The sequence below is a fragment of the Ranitomeya variabilis genome, chromosome 1 (assembly GCF_051348905.1).
Source record: "Ranitomeya variabilis isolate aRanVar5 chromosome 1, aRanVar5.hap1, whole genome shotgun sequence".
Classification (NCBI taxonomy): domain Eukaryota; kingdom Metazoa; phylum Chordata; class Amphibia; order Anura; family Dendrobatidae; genus Ranitomeya; species Ranitomeya variabilis.
Window position 1 is genome coordinate 523,885,242 of NC_135232.1, and position 15,728 is coordinate 523,900,969.

Here is a 15,728-nt window from a genome sequence, read left to right on the forward strand (position 1 = left end):
CATACGGGTGCGTCCTAGCCATATCATCTGGGGGACAGAGAAGAACATCAGATCAGTTGTGAGGGAACTTCAGAAACAGACACAACAGTTGTGAGGACTATCCCGTGGTGCTCAGCAGGGAAGGACTACAACACACAAGCGCTAGAAGGAAGGCACAGATTTCCACCTGCAAAGGGAACTCTGGAGGTGCCATCGGACCGGCCGGTCTCAGACAGCCTGGTTAACCGTGCTCTGGATTGAGGATCCTGAAGCCTTCAGTAAAGAGGTAAAGAGACTGCAACCCTGTGTCCTCGTTATTCATCGCACCCTGCACCACACATCATCAATCCCAACCTTCATTGGACGCCCCTCAGCAGGGTCACGGACCGGGTCTAGCCACCGTGACAACCCCGGAACCGAGACAGAGAGGCCCGGTACCGGGTGCCCCTCGGCCCTGCGACAGTGGGGGCGCTCCATTAATAAACTTCTTGAATGTGGTTTTGAGCACCTTGAGGGGTGCAATTTTTATATTTGTGTCGATTTTGGGCATTTTCTGTCATATAAAGTTACTTCAAATGTGATATGGTTCTAAAGAAAATTGTTTTCTAAATTTTGCAGTAAAAATTAGAAATCGTTGGTCAATTTAACCCTTATAACTTCCTAACAAAAAATACATATATTTAAAAAATTGTGCTGACGTAAAGTATAAATGTGGGAAATGTTATTTATTACCTATTTTGTATGACATAAATACATCTCTGATCTAAGGGCATACAAATTAAAAGTTTGAAAATTACAAATTTTTTGCCAAATTTCCAATATTTTTACAATTTAATGTAAGTCATATCAAAGAAATGTTACCACTATCATGAAGTATAATACGTCACAAAAAACTGTCTCAGAATCAGTGGGATCCATTGAAGCATTCCAGAGTTATGACCTCATAAAGAAACAGTGGTCAGAATTGAAAAAATTGGCCTGGTCAGGAAGGTGAAAACAGGCTTCGGGGTGAAGGGGTTAATGGATCTGACCTGGTTCCCCCTTGGGTATTTAAATAGGCCACTGCTATATTGTTGTCTGATAAAATGACCACGTTTATTCCTGTACTCCATTCCAAGGTTGCCTGTAAGGCCTTTGTGACTGTTCCACAGTTAACATAGAAATTTTTTTTTAAAAAACACAGCATAAAGAGCAAACTCACCAAAAACTTGTCAGATGACAAATGCACTCGCAGGATGCAGCAGGCCCCTGATAATAAATGCTACAGCAGCACAGGCGCAAGCTACTGATGAGAGCAACCACCCACTCGCCCAAACATTAGAGAGGTTGGCCCATAGTATTAGCAGGCGGGCCGTCCAGCACTATATACATACAAGCAACACACAAGAAACAACATAAAGGGGCCCTGCCGCACCCTGCAAAAAGATGATAAAAAGTGCAAAAATATGAAAAATTAAATAATGTATATAATACATTAGATGAGGTATTAGTTACAATTATGGCCAAAATGGATAAGCCCGCAACCCAACGTCAAGGGTCCTCATAAACTTGCGAGTCGTACTCTAATTTCAAAAAACAGCTAACATAGAAAAAAAAAAAAAAAACACACAACATGAAGAGCAAACTCACCAAAAACTTGTCAGATGACAAATGCACTCGCAGGGTGCAGCAGGCCCCTGATAATAAATGCTAAAGCAGCACAGGTGCAAGCTACTGATGAGAGCAACCACCCACTCGCCCAAATATTAGAGGGGTTGGCTGCCTAGTAGCAAAAATGCACACAGGTAAGGCTTGCATAAGACACTATTTACACAGATAAATGTGATGCACAGTGTCTGGACAACCTATTGATCATGCCCATAGTATTAGCAGGCGGGCCGTCCAGCACTATATATATATACATGCAACACACAAGGAACAACATAAAGGGGCCCTGCTGCACCCTGCAAAAAGATGACAAAAAGTGCAAAAAAGATGAAAAATTTAATAATGTATATAATACATTAGATGAGGTATTAGTTACAATTTTGTCCAAAATGGATAAGCCCGCAACCCAACGTCAAGGGTCCTCATAAACTTGAAAACAAAACCTCTCTAGGTGGGCACCCCAACATACTGGACTTGCATCCATACTGGGGCTCAAGGGGTTAAAACACAGGCGTATTCTGCACAAAATCTGCACAAAATCAGCGGAAAACCCGCAGTGAATCTGCAGGTAAAATGCAGGGCGCAATGGAATCCGCAACGTGTGCACATACCCTTAATTCATTTATTATAAAATGATATCTATAACTTTGTATGTAACCCTTTTCTCATGTACAGCACCATGGAATTAATGGTGCTATAGAAATAAATAATAATAACAATTACCAGTTGTTCTTGAATTGTCCATGGAACCCCTTTTAATAGGTTTTTCATGTCTGTCAACCACCTTAGTGAGGTTAGAACCCTTGTAGATAGTCGAAATTTGTAATCCAGCTCCTATCGTGGCCTGTATTGCCAGGATCTCCCACTGTGCACTTCTTTTATGGAACTGAGCTCACTGAACTGCTGGAATTGTGGCAGTTAGGGATCCTAACAAGGACATGGCATCTCTTACAAACATAACTTTTTTTTAACTTTTAGAATCTTTAGACTGATCATTTGATGATGAGGTTTGCGCACATGTCAGGAGGAATTTTGGTCCACTCCTCTTTGCAAATCATCTCTACGCTGTGTGCAGAATTATTAGGCAAGTTGTATTTTGATCACATGATACTTTTTATACATGTTGTCCTACTCCAAGCTGTTCAGGCTTGAGAGCCAACTACCAATTAAGTAAATCAGGTGATGTGCTCTCTGTAATGAGGAGGGGTGTTGTCTAATGACATCAAAACCCTATATAAGGTGTGCTTAATTATTAGGCAAATTCCTTTTCTTTGGCAAAATGGGTCAGAGGAGAGATTTGACGGGCTCTGAAAAGTCCAAATTTGTGAGATGTCTTGCAGAGGGAAGCAGCAGTCTTGAAATTGCCAAACTTTTGAAGCGTGATCACCGAACAATCAAGCTTTTCATGGAAAATAGCCAACAGGGTCGCAAGAAGCATGTTGGGCAAAAAAGATGCAAAATAACTGCCCATGAATTGAGGAAAATCAAGCGTGAAGCTGCCAAGATGTCATTTGCCACCAGTTTTGCCATATTTCAGAGCTGCAACGTTACTGAAGTAACAAAAAGCTCAAGGTGTGCGATACTCAGGGACATGGCCAAAGTAAAGAAGGCATAAAAAACAACCACCATTGAACAAGAAACATGAGATAAAATGTCAAGACTGGGCCAAGAAATATCTTAAGGAAAATGAATAGAACTCGGTCAAAGGGGCGCTGAACAGAGGACTTTGACACAGAATGGGGTTAAGCCACAACGTGTTTCAACAGAAATACCATCTTCATCAGGTGCATGTCTCTCGGAGGTGTTCTGCTGGAGCTGCGGCGGCACTCTGCACCTTTCCCACACTGGGGCTACCTCTCTCAGCGCTCTTTAACTATCCGCCTGCTATTGACTTTCAAGAAATATCTTAAGACTGACTTTTCAAAGGTTTTATGGACTGATGAAATGAGAGTGACTCTTGATGGGCCAGATGGTTGGGCCAGAGGCTGGATCAGTAAAGGGCAGAGAGCTCCACTCTGACTCAGACACCAGCAAGGTGGAGACGGGGTACTGGTATCATCAAAGATGAACTTGTGGGACCTTTTCGGGTTGAGGATGGATTGAAGCTCAACTCACAGACCTACTGCCAGTTTCTGGAAGACAACTTCTTCAAGCAGTGGTACAGGAAGAAGTCAGTATCGTTCAAGAAAAGCATGATTTTCATGCAGGACAAAGCTCCATTACATGCCTCCAACTACTCCACAGCGTGGCTAGCCAGTAAAGGTCTCAAAGAAGAAAAAATAATGACATGGCCCCTTTGTTCACCTGATCCGAACCCCATAGAGAACCTGAGTGTCATCTTAAAGAAAGGTGGCTATATTGGTCAATAATTTTTTGGGGGGTTTGTTTTTGCATGTCAGAAATGTTTATTTCTACATTTTGTGCAGTTATATTGGTTTACCTGGTGAAAATAAACAAGTGAGATGGGAATATATTTGATTTTTATTAAGTTGCCTAATAATTCTGCACAGTAATAGTTACCTGCACAAACAGATATCCTCCTAAGATAGCCAAATCTATAAAAAACCCACTCCAACTTCCAAAAATATTAAGCTTTGATATTTATCAGTCTTTTTGGTTGATTGAGAACATAGTTGTTGAGCAATAATAAAAATAATCTAAAAATACAACTTTCCTAATAATTCTGCACACAGTGTATATCATTAACACTAAACTTATGGAGCTTCAACTCCCTCCATAAGTTTTCTATGGGATTAAGGTCTGGAGACTGGCTAGGCCGCTCCATGACCTTAATGTGCTTCTTTTTTAGCCACTCCTGTGTTGCCCTGGGTGTATGTTTTGGGTCATTGTCTAGCTGGAAGACTCAGCCACGACCCATTTTTAATGTCCTGGTGGAGGGATGGAGGTTGTCACTCAGGATTTTACGGTACTTTTCGTGAAGCTTGCAAACTATATTTCCGTATGCGCCCGATCTCCTCGGGTAATGAGGCTCAGCGTGTGGGCCTTGTGTTGTCGTTGTTAAGTGGGGATCCCCAAGCATGGGTGTTTTCTTTGCCATCTGATTCTGCTGCATTTGACTCTGTGGAGAGTTTTTTTTCTTCTCTTGGGAAAATCTACGATGAACCTGACAGAATGGCTCTGGCAGAATCTAAGATACGCTCCATTCGCCAGGGGGAGCAAGTAGCAGAGGATTACTGTTCTGAATTCCGCCGGTGGGCGATCGATACCCAATGGAATGATCCAGCATTGCGGAGTCAGTTTATTCATGGGGTTTATGGAAGGGTTAAAAAAGCCCTTCTGATGTACGAGACTCCTGCTTCTCTATATTCCGCTATGAGTCTGGTTGTCCGCATTGATCGCCATCTGCGTCAGGGGGAGCATGAGACACCTCCTGTGGGTGAAGGTTTAGGTTCATGTGAAGTTGCTGCAGGTGAGCCCATGGAGCCTATGCAAATCGCAGGGGTGTCACATGTAAAGCGTCGAGCCCCAGAGATCAGGAAGCATGGAGCCTGTTTTTACTGTGGTAAAATTGGTCATTTTATTAACATCTGTCCTCTGCTGACTAAGAAAAACGCAACGGTGGAAAACTTCTAAGCTCAGAGGGTGTGGAGGAGACCAATCTGAGCTTATGTACAGGTCCTTCTCAAAAAATTAGCATATAGTGTTAAATTTCATTATTTACCATAATGTAATGATTACAATTAAACTTTCATATATTATAGATTCATTATCCACCAACTGAAATTTGTCAGGTCTTTTATTGTTTTAATACTGATGATTTTGGCATACAACTCCTGATAACCCAAAAAACCTGTCTCAAAAAATTAGCATATTTCACCCGTCCAATCAAATAAAAGTGTTTTTTAATAACAAACAAAAAAACCATCAAATAATAATGTTCAGTTATGCACTCAATACTTGGTCGGGAATCCTTTGGCAGAAATGACTGCTTCAATGCGGCGTGGCATGGAGGCAATCAGCCTGTGACACTGCTGAGATGTTATGGAGGCCCAGGATGCTTCAATAGCGGCCTTAAGCTCATCCAGAGTGTTGGGTCTTGCGTCTCTCAACTTTCTCTTCACAATATCCCACAGATTCTCTATGGGGTTCAGGTCAGGAGAGTTGGCAGGCCAATTGAGCACAGTAATACCATGGTCAGTAAACCATTTACCAGTGGTTTTGGCACTGTGAGCAGGTGCCAGGTCGGCACTTCAGGCATTTTGGCATTTCCTTCTCCCCAGTCTTCCTCCAGACTCTGGCACCTTGATTTCCGAATGACATGCAAAATTTGCTTTCATCAGAAAAAAGTACTTGGGACCACTTAGCAACAGTCCAGTGCTGCTTCTCTGTAGCCCAGGTCAGGCGCTTCTGCCGCTGTTTATGGTTCAAAAGTGGCTTTACCTGGGGAATGCGGCACCTGTAGCCCATTTCCTGCACACGCCTGTGCACGGTGGCTCTGGATGTTTCCACACCAGACTCAGTCCACTGCTTCCTCAGGTTCCCCAAGGTCTGGAATCGGTCCTTCTCCACAATCTTCCTCAGGGTCCGATCACCTCTTCTCGTTGTACAGCGTTTTCTGCCACATTTTTGCCTTCCAACAGACTTACCATTGAGGTGCCTTGATACAGCACTCTGGGAACAGCCTATTTGTTGAGAAATTTCTTTCTGGGTCTTACCCTCTTGCTTGAGGGTGTCAATGATGGCCTTCTTGACATCTGTCAGGTCGCTAGTCTTACCCATGATGGGGGTTTTGAGTAATGAACCAGGCAGGGAGTTTTTAAAAGCCTCAGGTATCTTTTGCATGTGTTTAGAGTTAATTAGTTGATTCAGAAGATTAGGGTAATAGGTCGTTTAGAGAACCTTTTCTTGATATGCTAATTTTTTGAGACAGGTTTTTTGGGTTATCAGGAGTTGTATGCCAAAATCATCAGTATTAAAACAATAAAAGACCTGACAAATTTCAGTTGGTGGATAATGAATCTATAATATATGAAAGTTTAATTGTAATCATTACATTATGGTAAATAATGAAATTTAACACTATATGCTAATTTTTTGAGAAGGACCTGTATATCCTCCATGGTGGTTTCTCAGTGCATGCTCCCTGCTAAGGTTTTTATCGCTTGCAGTGAGCTGCCAATTACTGTTTTTGTGGATAGTGGTTCAGCCACAAATCTCATTGATGAGGAGTTTGCGCGCACAGCAGGTTTTAGGATTGAAAAACTGTCTCATCCTATCCGCGTGGTCACCATCAATGCAGCTCCTCTCTCTCAGGGGGAGATTACTGAATTTGTGGCTGAGTTGAAACTCCACATTGGGGTTCTACATTCCGAGCGGGTTACTTGTAAGGTGCTCAGGAATCTTCCTGCTCAGGTGGTTTTGAGTTTTCCTTGGTTGTCTATGCACAACCTGGTAATTGACTGGAAAACTCAGGACATAATTCAGTGGAGCGAGTTCTGCCAGGAGAATTGCCTGGCCATATGTGTGGTTGCGGTGACTTCATGCGTTCCGGAGTCACTTCTGGATTTTGTGGATGTGTTCTCTGAGAAGGGTTGTTCAGAGTTGCCGCCACATCGTCCCTATGACTGTTCTATCAGGTTTAAACCAGGGGCCAAATTGCCTAAAGCAAGGATGTTCAACATCTCCGGTCCACAGAGACAAGCGTTAAAAGATTATATTGCTGAAAGCTTGAGCAAAGGGCACATCAGGCCGTCATCCTCGCCGGTGGCAGCAGGGTTCTTCTTCGTGAAGAAGAAAGATGGCGGATTACGCCCGTGTTTGGATTTCAGGGAGTTGAACCAGATTACGGTTCGTGATCCATACCCTATGCCACTGATACCAGATTTGTTCAACCAGGTGGCAGGTGCTAAGTGGTTTACCAAGCTTGACCTCAGGGGGGCGTACAACCTCATAAGAGTCCGTCAAGGTGATGAGTGGAAGACGGCTTTTAATACCCCTGAGGGTCATTTTGAAAATTTGGTGATGCCATTTGGGTTGACTAATGCACCTGCAGTGTTCCAACATTTCATCAATGATGTGTTCTCGCATGTTTTGGGCAAATTCGTTATCGTGTACCTAGATGACATTCTCATATATTCTTGCAACCGTGATGCTCATTTAGGTCATGTTAGGCAGGTGTTACAGCTTCTCAGAGAGAATAAGCTGTATGCTAAACTTGAGAAATGTGTATTTTTTGTTCAAGAGTTGCCGGTCTTGAGTTATATTGTGTCTGCTTCTGGTTTTAAAATGGACGCCGCTAAGGTGCAAGCGGTGCTGCATTGGGAACGTCCTGATAACCTGAAAGCACTTCAGCGGTTCCTTGGGTTTTCTAACTACTATAGGAAATTTATCAAGGATTTTTCCATCATTGCTAAACCGCTGACAGGGTTCCAATTTCTCCGTTTGGCCTGAGGCTGCTGTGCGCATCTGAATTTCTTAAGAACAGTTTTGTTTCAGCCCCCATTCTTGTGCAGCCAGACGTATCGAAACCCTTTGTTGTGGAAGTCGATGCGTCTGAGGTTGGTGTGGGGGCGGTACTATCTCAAGGCTCATCTTTGAGTGGTTTGCGTCCGTGCGCCTATTTCTCCAAGAAACTGTTGTCCGCCGAACGTAACTACGATATCAGCAACAGGGAGTTGTTGGCTATTAAGTTGGCCTTTGAGGAATGGTGACACTTCTTGGAGGGGTCGGTACATCAGGTTACGGTTATTACCGATCATAAGAATCTGCTGTATTTGGAGTCAGCCAAGCGTCTGTCCCCCAGGCAGGTTCGCTGGGCATTGTTTTTCACGTGGTTCAATTTTGTTGTCACTTACAGACCGGGGTCTAAAAACACTAAGGCTGATGCTCTGTCCAGGTGTTTTCCGGGGGGAGAACCTCGGGAGGATCCAGTACCCATCCTCCAAAAGGGTGCTGCTGTTTCGGCTCTCACTACCGAGGTTGAGGCTGAGATTGCCGAGGCTCAGGAGGAGGTACCATCTGAGCTTCCCATCAACAAATCTTTTGTACTGCGTCATCTCCGCTTAAAGGTTTTGGCGGAGCATCATGATGCTGTCCTGGCTGGCCACCCAGGGGTTAGAGGTACCTTGGAATTGGTGTCACGTCGGTTTTGGTGGCCCAAGATCCGACAGGACGTGGTCTCGTATGTGTCAGCTTGTACCACGTGCGCTAGGGCTAGGACGCCCCGCTCCCGTCCTGTTGGCACACTACTTCCTATTGAAGTACCTAGTAAGCCATGGAAGGAAATATCCATGGGCTTCATCACTGAATTGCCCTCATCAGCTGGGAACACGGTCATCTTGGTGATTGTTGATCGGTTTTCAAAAATGTTGCACTTTGTGTCTTTGCCTTCGTTGCCTAACGCTAAGACTCTGGCTCAGGTATTTGTGCAGGAGGTGGTCAGACTTCATGGGGTTCCGTCTGACATCGTGTCTGATAGGGGGTCTCAGTTTGTGGCAAAATTTTGGAAAGCATTTTGCTCACGGCTGGGGATCAAGTTGTCCCATTCTTCGGCGTTTCATCCTCAAGTCAAATGGTCAGACTGAGCATATGAACCAAAATTTGGAACAGTACCTACGCTGTTTTGTCTCTGATAACCAGGAGGAGAGGTCTACCTTTCTTCCTTTGGCTGAGTTTGCCATCAATAATCACCGCCAGGAGTCATCTGGGGAGTCTCCGTTTTTTTGTGTTTACGGGCTACATCCTCAATTTTGTAGTTTGAGTCAGAGGGGCTCTTCCGGCGTTCCGGAGGAGGACCAGTTAGGAGCACAATTGTTGTCAGTTTGGAGGAGAGTTAAACAGCGCCTGTTGAGTGTGGGTGCTAGGTACAAACATGTGGCTGACAGTAGGCGTGTGCCAGGTCCGGACCTGAGTGTGGATGACTGGGTGTGGTTATCCACAAAAAACATAAGACTCAAGATACCATCCCTTAAATTGGGTTCACGGTTTATTGGTCCATTTAGGGTCACCGCCGTCATTAACCCAGTAGCGTACCGATTGGAGCTCGCTACGGTGTATAAGATACACAACGTGTTCCACAGGTCTCTTCTGAAGAAGGTGGTGGGTTCTGTGGACGCGGCGCCTATGCCACCTCCAGTCTTGGTGGATGGTAACCTGGAATTTGAAGTCTCCAAGGTGGTTGACTCTCATGTAGTGCGCCGCACTTTACAGTACTTGGTACACTGGCGTGGTTATGGGCCTGAGGAGAGGTCCTGGGTACCAGCCTCGGATGTTCATGCGGATCGGCTGGTCAGGTTTTTTCATCGTCGCCATCCGGACAAGCCGGGTCCTATAAGCCGTGAGGGCCCTGGGGTCCCTCGTAGAAGGCGGGGTACTGTCATGTCGGACACCGTTCAGACCAGGTCATCCGACAGACAGCGGTAGTTCCGCTTTTGACCACTATTTGCTAATTGGCGTCGGCTAGATTTTGTCTAGCTGTTCCGGGGTTAATTTACCTGATCCTCGGATTGGAAGCTGGGCCATGCCCATTGCCTTTAAATAGCTTTCCTGAACATTGGGCGTCGCCGATTATAGCTTCTGTCTTGTGTTGTTATCTCGGTCTGGAGTGGAGAGTTGGTTGTTGGAGAATCGTTGCTGGTGGTGTATTTTCCTTTGTCTTATTTGCTCCTTCCTATATTTGTGTTTATTTTGCCCTGCACATTTATAGTGTATTCCTGAGTGACTGCGGCGTGGTGTATATTTTCCTTTATCCTTGTCTGTTCTAACTGTGGGTATTGGTGTATTGCATTCACTGGGTGGTGGGCAGAGGTTTTCAGCTTAGGGTTGTAACAGGAGGCAGGGTGAGGTTCGAGGCCTGGACATGCACACCATCAGTGTAAACTTCAGGTAGAGGGTCAGTCAGCATTTCCCTAGTCTGAAGGAAATTGCAGGGGCCTGGGTTATTAGCTCTCGCCCACCTAGTCTCCTTGTGACACTTAGGTCAGAGCTTTTAGGGTTAGTTTTAGAGCAAGGAAAACAATGCTAGTAAATATTATAACTTTTACTCCAAAAACGATTAGGCAGTGTTTACAAAAGTATATAAAAGATATTATAAAATGAGACAATTATGTGTATACAGACAATTACAAAATGAAAAGAGATTAAAGGAATAAAAACACTTACAGTTGCCTAAGTCATTTCATAGCAAACCATGCGGTGGGGGAGGGGCGATACATCAAAATGTATCACAGAGCATGTCTCAGCTAGCTTCCTGGACAGAGTAGTGCAAAATGAGGTCTCACTGTTTTATACCTGTGCCCAAAACCAAGGCACTCCCCTTTTGCTGACCTAACTGAGTGGGCTGCGACATGGACTTCACTCCCCTTTCCAAAGGTATGGAAATCCATCTATTAAACATATCTCTGGGTATGAACCTTGTAGAAAGACGACACAATTATCATTATGCTCAGCATGACATGGGGGTTCATTTAAATCCAAACATGGTTTGGCTATGAGCCCCGGTTAAGCAGTAATACATTTCTCAAATTCTGCCAGGCTCTGAGCTTAGAAAACGCACTGTGTGATGGCCCGGCAGATGCAGAGGCCAAAAATGTATTTGTCCTGCTTCCAGACCTAAGCTGCGCTATTATATACCAGTTTAGGAGAACAAAGGGAATGCCCCCCCGACCATGTGCTTTTTGCAGACGGCTGAGTAGGCCTGCTCACAGCACACTGGTTTCAAATTACAGCTGCATGCAGGGGGGAGAGAGTTGTTTGCAGGCAAAGAGAAAAGAAGTGCTTTTTCGTGCAGGGGGAGAAAGGAGGGGCAGTGAGAAACCACAGCTGCAGCTTGTCAGTCACACAGAGAGATGTAGCAGAGCTGTGTATATTCATGACAATGGGTATTTTCCAGAAACAAACAGCAATGAATGTTGCCAAGTGAATATTGCAAACTGCCGATGTAGTGACCAGTATGCTGTAGCAACCAGTCACCGTTACGTTATGCCCAGCCCGTGCTTCTGGAGGCATGCACCCATAAGTTCGGTGGGCTCTCATCTCTTCAGAAATGCAAAACGTGGATGTTATATGTGGTTTAGGTACACAGTGGGGCTCAGAAGGAAGGGGGGCATTTGGATTTGGAAGCACAGAATTTGCTGAACTTCTTTTGGAGGGAATTCAGGAATTTCTCTTTTGGGGGTAGTTTATGCTGTCCTGTGTGTGGTAAAATTGATAAGGCAGTTTTACTTTTTGGGTCAGTATGTTTACAACGATGCCTCATTTATATTGTTTTCTTATGTTTTGCCTCTTTTACACAATTACAACTATTTTATATAAAAAAAAATAATTATTTTTGCATCCCTTTCTTGTGAGAGCTATAACTTTTTATTTTCAATGATGGAGCATTTTTTTTGTGGGACTAGATGATGTTTTCATGTTACCATGTTTATTTATATCCGTCTTTTTGATTGCGTTTTATTCTACTTTTTGATCAGCTGTATGATGATAAAGCATTGTTTTTTGCCTCGTTTTTATTTATTTTTTTAATGATGTTCATTAAAAGGGTTAACTAGTTGGACAATTTTATAGGTCGGATTGTTGTGGACTTGGCGATACCAAATATGTGTAATTTCATTGTTTTTCTTTTTTTTCTTTTTTTCATTTTTATATTTATTTATAGATAAAGAATAGGGGAAGAAGGTGGATCCAGGGAACTATAGGCCGGTGAGTCTGACATCTATACCAGGAAAGATCTTTGAACAAATTATTAAACAACATGTTTGTAAGTACCTGGATAAGAATGAAGTGATTAACCAGTGTCAGCATGGGTTTGTAACTAATAAGTCTAACTTAATTTCCTTCTATGACAGAATCACTGACTGGGTGGATAAGGGAAATGCTGTAGATATAGTATATCTTGACTTCAACAAAGCATTTAATAAAGTATCTCACACCATCCTTATTGAAAAAATGACTAACTATCGAATGGACAAGGCAACTGTTAGGTGGATTCATAGCTGGCTTAGTGATCGGACCCAAAGAGTGGTCGTAGATGGCTGCACATCCAGTTGGAAGAATGTCTCAAGTGGGGTACCACAGGGTTTTGTCCTGGGCCCTGTATTGTTCAACATCTTTATCAATGATTTAGATGAAGAAATTGAGGGTACACTGATTAAATTTGCTGATGACACAAAGCTAGGAGGGATAGCTAATGCTAGAGTAGAGACAGAAAGGATTCAAACAAATATAAATAAACTGGAGCAGTGGCCAGCAACTAACAGAATGGTTTTTAACAGGGAAAAATGCAAAGTACTACATCTGGGCAATAAAAATGAAAAAAGCATATACAGAATGAGAGGAATAGGGCTAAGCAGCAGCACATGTGAAAAAGAATTGGGTATAGTAATAGATCATAAACTGAACATGAGTCAACAGTGTGATGCAGCAGCAAAAAAGGTAAATGCAATTCTGGGATGTATTAACCCCTTCATGACCTTGGGATTTTCCGTTTTTCCGTGTTCGTTTTTCGCTCCCCTCCTTCCCAGAGCCGTAACTTTTTTATTTTTCCGTCAATTTGGCCATGTGAGGGCTTATTTTTTGCGCGACGAGTTGTACTTTTGAACAACATCATTGGTTTTACCATGTCGTGTACTAGAAAACGGGAAAAAAATTCCAAGTGCGGTGAAATTGCAAAAAAAGTGCAATCCCACACTTGTTTTTGCTTGGCTTTTTTGCTAGGTTCACTAAATGCTAAAACTGACCTGCCATTATGATTCTTCAGGTCAGTACGAGTTTGTAGACACCTAACGTAAATAGGTTATTTTTTATCTAAGTGGTGAAAAAAAAATTCCAAACTTTGCTATAAAAAAAAATCTGCGCCATTTTCCGATACTCGTAGCGTCTCCATTTTTCATGATCTGGGGTCGATTGAGGGCTTATTTTTTGCGTGCTGAGCTGTCATTTTTAATGATAGCATTTTGGTGCAGATACGTTCTTTTGATCGCCCGTTATTGCACTTTAATGCAATGTCGTGGCGACCAAAAAAACGTAATTCTGGCGTTTCGAATTTTTTTCTCGCTACGCCATTTAGCAATCAGGTTAATGCTTTTTTTATTGATAGATCGGGCGATTCTGAACGCGGTGATACCACATATGTGTAGGTTTGATTTTTTTTTTTATTGATTTATTTTGATTGGGGCGAAAGGGGGGTGATTTAAACTTTTATGTTTTTTTTATTTTTTTCACATTTTTTTTAACTTTTTTTTTTAACTTTTGCCATGCTTCAATAACCTCTATGGGAGGCTAGAAGCAGGCACAACACGATCGACTCTGCTACATAGCAGCGATCTGATGTTCGCTGCTATGTAGCAGAAATGCAGGTGTGCTGTGAGCGCCGACCACTGGGTGGCGCTCACAGCTGCCGTGGATCAGTAACCATAGAGGTCTCAAGGACCTCTATGGTTACCATTCAGAAGCATCGCCGACCTCCGATCATGTGACGGGGGTCGGCGATGCGCTCATTTCTGGCTGCCTGGCCAGAAGCGCCGGTTAAATGCCGCTGTCTGCGTTTGACAGCGGCATTTAACTAGTTAATAGGCATGGGCAGATGGCGATTCTACCCGCGCCTATTACGGGGACATGTCAGCTGTTCAAAACAGCTGACATGTCCCGGCTTTGATGCGGGCTCACCGCCGGAGCCCGCATCAAAGCGGGGCTTCTGACCTCGGACGTACTATCCCGTCCGAGGTCAGAAAGGGATTAACAGAAGCATAGATCAAGCAAAGTCATTTTTGCCCTCTACTCTTCTTTGGTCAGACCTCATCTGGAATATTGTGTCCAGTTTTGGGCACCACATTTAAAAAAAAAATCAAACTGGAGCAAGTTCAGAAAGAGCGACCAGAATGGTGACCTATCTGCAAACCATGTCCCATGAGGAACGGTTACAGGATTTGGGAATGTTTAGCTTGCAAAAAAGAAAACTGAGAAGAGACTTAATAGCTGTCTGCAAATATCTCAAGGGCTGTCACATTGTAGAAGGATCATCTCTATTCTCATTTGCACAAGGAAAGACTAGAAGCAATGAGATGAAACTGAATGGGAAGAGACACAGATTAGATATTAGAAAAACCTTTAGGACAGTTAGGGTGATCAATGAGTGGAACAGACTGCTACAAGAGGTGGTGAGTTCTTCTTCCATGGAAGTCTTCAAACAGAGGCTGGACAGACATCTGTCTGGGATGATTTAGGCTACGTTCACATTTGCGGTGTGCGCCGCAGCGTCGGGCGCCGCAGCGTCGCCGCATGCGTCATGCGCCCCTATATTTAACATGGGGGCGCATGGACATGCGTCGCACTTGCGTTTTGCGCCGCATGCGTCCCTGCGGCGCCCGCGTCTGGGCGCAGAGGACGCAGCAAGTTGCATTTTTGCTGCGTCAAAAATCAATGAAAAAAAGGACGCATGCGGCGCAAAACGCAGCGTTGTGCATGCGTTTTGCTGCGTTTTTGTTTGCGTTGTGCGTTGCGGCGCCGACGCTGCGGCGCACAACGCAAATGTGAACGTAGCCTTACTGAATCCTGCTTTGATCAGGGGGTTAGATCAGATGACATAGGAGGTCACTTCCAACTCTACCATTCAATGATTCTATGAGATACAATATCTTTTGATTTTTTTTAATTATTATTTTGATTTTTTTCTTAACCCCTTCATCCCGAAGTCTGTTTTCAAATTCCTGACCAGACCATTTTTCAATTCTGACCACTGTCAATTTATGAGGTCATAACTCTGAAACGCTTCAATGGATCCTGGTGATTCTGAGATTGTTTTCACCTCACACTTGAAGTGACTTTGAGGAGCCTATATGACAGAAAATGCCCAAAAGTGACACCATTCTGAAAACTGCACCCCTCAAGGAACTGAAAATCACATTCAATAAATTTATTAACCCTTCAGGTTTTTCACAGGAATTTTTGGGAAAAAAAATGAACATTTTACTTTTTTTCACCAAAAATGTAATTCAGATCCAATTTGTTTTATTTTACCAAGGGTAACAGGAGAAATTGGACCCCAAAAGTTGCTGTACAATTTGTCCTGAGTATGCCGATACCCCATAGGTCGGGGTAAACCACTGTTTGGGCGCATGGCAGAGCTCAGAAGGGAAAGAGTGCCG